This window comes from Octodon degus, unplaced genomic scaffold, assembly GCF_000260255.1.
Source record: "Octodon degus isolate 3935 unplaced genomic scaffold, OctDeg1.0 scaffold00111, whole genome shotgun sequence".
In the NCBI taxonomy this organism is placed as follows: Eukaryota; Metazoa; Chordata; class Mammalia; order Rodentia; family Octodontidae; genus Octodon; species Octodon degus.
This window is the reverse complement of record NW_004524687.1, coordinates 6,167,114-6,171,840: the sequence shown is the minus strand read 5'-3', so window position 1 is coordinate 6,171,840 and position 4,727 is coordinate 6,167,114. Positions and strand designations below refer to the sequence as shown.

At 45.0% G+C, this 4,727-nt stretch overlaps 1 protein-coding gene, 1 long non-coding RNA gene and 1 pseudogene across 6 annotated transcripts in view; 2 read left to right on the top strand and 1 right to left on the bottom strand.

Annotated features, from left to right (window-relative positions):
- The window catches only part of Golm1 (golgi membrane protein 1), a 58,659-nt gene that overhangs the window by 45,438 nt on the left and 8,494 nt on the right, over positions 1-4,727 (bottom strand). The window lies entirely within an intron of this gene.
- Positions 3,747-4,147, top strand: LOC101560918 (annotated as a pseudogene).
- Positions 4,165-4,480, top strand: LOC111812063. The gene is made up of 2 exons (XR_002817658.1): positions 4,165-4,305; positions 4,346-4,480. It is a non-coding gene; the product is annotated as an uncharacterized LOC111812063 (long non-coding RNA).

The following is a 4,727-nucleotide window of genomic DNA, read 5'->3' as shown; positions in this document are numbered from 1 at the left end:
AAGCTTGTTCTAAGTAGGTGCTTTAGACCACTGAGCCATCTCTCCAGCCCCGAGAAAATGTTTTTCTAAGAGGACAGGGGCTGGGAAAGCAGATTCTGCAGTGAGGACAGCAAGGCCCTGGCTTCAGTCCTGCACAGCAGAAAGAGGGGAGGGAGAGAAGGAGAGGACCTCTACTGATAAAAGTGAGAAATGTGTGGGAACATGGACAACCCATCAAAGGCATGAGCCCCTGCACCGCTTATGACTTTCCTTATTTATTTATTTATTTATTGTGGTACCGGGGATTGAACTCAATTTTCCTCTTTAAAAAAAAAAAATCCTTTTCATGTGCGGTTTTCATCCCCCGCCACAGTGAAACACACAAAGGAGTCAGGTCAGAGCTGTGAGGCAGAGCAGGTCCCTGCCAGGCGTGATCCAGGTTTCCAACAGAGGACAGGCCTCCCTCACTTCCCTGCTCACACCACAGCCCACCCCTCAGGCTGCCGCACCACGCGTGAGTGGCCTGCACACAGCCTCCGGCCCTGCTGCCAGTACTGGACCCAGGCACCAGCTTTCTGAGAAATGAAAATCGTTCTGCTCCTCCCAAAAGTGTGCAGGTCAAGGGTCAGCGAGCAGCTGCCCGCAATTCTTGTGAGCAAAGATTTCCTAGGCTTCCTCTGCAGCTGCTTCCAGTAAGGGAGAAGTGAAGGGCTACATAGACACCTCAGCACAGGTCACTCTGAGGCTCACACAGGGAGCCTCCGGCCAACTCGCAGCCCATCCATGGGATGCTTAACCTGTTCAACAGAGCTGCCAGGAAGTACACAGAGCCCCCTCCTTGAACTGCCTCAAATCCCAAATACAAACACACTCCATGTCCCCTACTGCTGGAAGCTCACAATTCCTGCAAATTAAAACTTGAAAAGTGAAGGTGTGTACTTAGTACTGGGTGATAGAAATAAGGAAAAGCAAACTGGGGACATGAAAATAATAAGACAGTAATATTCTGTCCTGTTCAATCCAGCACTCAAATTTGGTAAAGATAGGCTAGCCCTACTGGTCTGCCGAATCCTCCAACTCAGTGGTCCCCACCTGTAGGCTCTGTGTGCATTTCCCTACCACAGGGAGTTGGTCTTTTGTTTTCCTAGCTCTTTTTGGTTTATTTCATGACTGCCTCCCACCATGCATGTGCACAGCATCCACAAACATAGTTTCCTAAACCTCCTTTACTGCCATCTGCCTTACGACAAGCTTTCTTTTTACTTCTAAAATATACTCCATTTAAAGCAGTTTCCTACTCTAAAGTTCTCCCCGTGTGCACCTCAGTCCAAGTCTTGGTGGTCAAAGCTTTCTGATATTTAATGAACAAAACAATCACGGAGTCTAGAGTACCACCCTTTCCATGGGACTCTTCCTAACAGACACCGGAAGAATGGGATAAAAATAAAGAATAATAAGTTGTCTTTTGGCCTGCAACAATAACCACAAAAAATGATGGGCTAGGGAAGCAGCAAGCAGTCAGCCTCTCCAACATCCAGAATCCAGATACTGCGAAATAAATACTCGGGGTAGAGAAGCAGGAGGGAGTGGTCCCTGCAACTCAAGAAGGACCTGAAGGAACACTGGAGCACACAGAGACAGTGAACAGACAGACCTCAACAGAGAAAAAGGAAGGGGTTATCTGCGCTTTCTCCCTTGCTCCTGGTTCATGGTAAGAGAAAAGAAGAGCAACTCTCCAGGAAACATGGTGGAAGCAAATTACTCCAGAGGCCTCCAAGCAGAAATGTGACATGGAGCAATGGATGCTGTGCAGTGCCGCAGCTGTAAGCGAGTCCAGCCTGAGCGTCTGCTGTGTCCTCTACAGAGGACACCCGGTTGGACCCCCTCTAGGGAGGGGCCACCTGAACAAGGGACTCTGAATAGCCACGGGTTGGCCTCACCTCAGGGCCCCCAGTGTTAACCTCTCACAGTGACTGGGCGAGGAACACCCATAGAGATTTCCAGGGTCTGAGAGCCATGGTCAGGCTGGCAAGAGACACCCAGAGTGTTATAAGCTAAACAAAGCAGGGCCTTCCCCACATGGATTAGAAGCCCCAGACCAGCACCCTGCCCTAGCTCCACTGCCAGCTTGCTGGGATTTTCCAACATGGATCAGGCTCTGACTGCTTCCCTTGTCTACCAGGGAAAGCTGAGTCAAGCCTTGAATTAGACACTGGCACAGAACACTGGACCTCAAAATATAACCGTAGGCTTCAAACCACAGAGACATTTTTTTTTTCTTCTTTGCCTTTTCATTTGTTTTTGGATTGCTGGTTTTCATTTTTTATGTGTGTGCAAATTGTTTCTAATTTCTTGCTTTGTTTTTAATCTTTGTTTTCTCCTTTCAGAAGAGACAAAGTCACTACATCCTTCTAAAGGAGATAATCCAAGAGAAAGAGATAACAATCATAAATATATATACACACCTAGTACTGGTGTACCCAACTGTTTAAAACAAACACTAGGAGACATGAAAAATCTGATAAATACTAATAACAGTAGTAACAGGGGAATTTAATACCCTACTTTCACAAATAGATCAACTAGACAAAAACAAAGAAATACTGGAGTTGAACCAAACCCTTGAATAAATAAGCTTAGTATATGTCCACAGAGTGTTCCACCCCACAACATCAGAATACACATTTTTCTCAGCTGTACGTGGGACTTTCTACAAAACAGACTCTATACTAGCTCATAGAACATTCTTAAGTGAAGGCAAAGGAACTGAAATTATCCCATGCATAATGTCAGATCACAATACAATGAAATTGAAAATCAATGGCAAAAGAAACCACAAAAACCATATAAACACATGAAAATTAAATAAAACCCTCTTTTTTTGGTTCCAGGAATCAAACTCAGAGCCTTGTGTTTGCCAGGCTGGCACTGTACTGCGTGTGGTGCTACGTCCCCACCAATAATACCCCCTTGAACAGCCAATAGATCACAGATGAAATTGAAGAAGAAATTAGATAGTCTGTACAATTAAATGATAATACCAACACAACATTCTGGAACTCACAGGATACAATACAAGCAGTCCTATAAAGGAAATTTATAGTGGGGAATTCCCATGTCAGGAAAAGAGTGAGCTCAAATAATGTAATGTTGAACTGCAAGGGTTAGAAAAAGAACATGCAAAACTCAAAGCCCATATGAGGAAGGAAATGATAAAGATCAAAGCAGAAATTAATGCAATGTCACTAAGAAAACAATACCAAAAATATCAGTAAGTTGAAGAGTTGGATCTTTGAAAGATTAAATAGACAAACCTTTAGCCAAACTCCTCAAAATAAGGAAAGAAGAAACCAAATCTATGCAATAAAGAATGACAAGGGTGAAACCACAACAGATCCTGCAAAAATCTAGATCATCTAGGTATAGTAGTGTGTATATATAATCTCAGCACTGGGGAGGGTGAGGCAGGAGGATGCTGAGTTTGATGTCATCCAGTGCTACATAGTAAATTTGACACCACTCTGAACTACACAGTGAGGCCCTGTCTCAAAAAAAAAGAAAGAATACCCAGATCATCAACACCTACTTTGAGAGCCTGTACTCCAGTATGAAGGAAAATTCAGAACAAATAGGTAGGTTCTTGGATACATATGAATTACCAAAGTTGAATCAAGAAGATATAAAAATTCTAAACAATCCAATATCAACAAATAAAATTGGGGTCGTCGTTGTGAGCGCAACCATGCTGCCCGGCGCTGGGGGGGCGGGGTTGCCAGTGACACTACTAAAGCCGCCAAGGGGAGGTAGAACTCTGCCACAGGGAATGGCTGCCTCTTCCTCCTCCTCCTCCTCCTCCTCCTCGGCTGGAGGCGTCAGTGGAAGCTCCGTTTCTGGATCTGGATTCATTGTCTCAGACCTTGCCCCACCACGGAAAGCCCTTTTCAACTACCCTAAAGGGGCTGGGGAGATGCTTGAAGATGGCTCTGAAAGATTCCTCTGTGAGTCTATGTTCAGTTACCAGGTGGCATCCACGCTCAGGCAGGTGAAGCACGATCAACAAGTTGCTCAGATGGAGAAACTAGCTGGTTTGGTAGAAGAGCTGGAGGCTGATGAGTGGCGATCTAAACCCATCGAGCAGCTGCTGGAGTTCACACCCTCTGCAAGATGATGTCACCTGATGGTCACTGCTGGGACACAGCCAGAGCAGAGCTGACGAGGCAGCCAGAGACTCCCAGTTGCATTGCTGAACTGCTGATTTACCTCCATACTTGGACTCTGTATCTGTCCACAGGCAACAAGTACTTAAATGTGTGACTTTGCAGAGAAGTTTTTATTTCTCTGAAGAAGTACTGGGCATCATATTAAGATAGGTGGCTTTACAAAATTAGGTAATTTAGATTTAAAAGATATTTATTGGGCTGGGTATGTAACTCAGTAATAGAGTGCTTGCTGGGCATGCTTTAAGGCTCTGGGTTCAATGTCTAGCACCATTAAAAAAAAATTGTGTGTGCATGTGTGTCTTTTGAGACAAGGTTCACTTTGTAGTTCAGGCTGGCCTTGAACTCACTGCAATTCTGCCTCAGCCTCCAAAGTGCTGGGATTACACACATGCAGCACCACAGTCAGCCAAAACAAATTCACTTACACAGTTTTTACAAGCTAAGTAGGATACCTGGCACCAGGACTGACTGGCTGGTTGGGCTGTGTTCTGTTATTTTTACAGTGCCTGGGAATTTTCACCAGTCAAG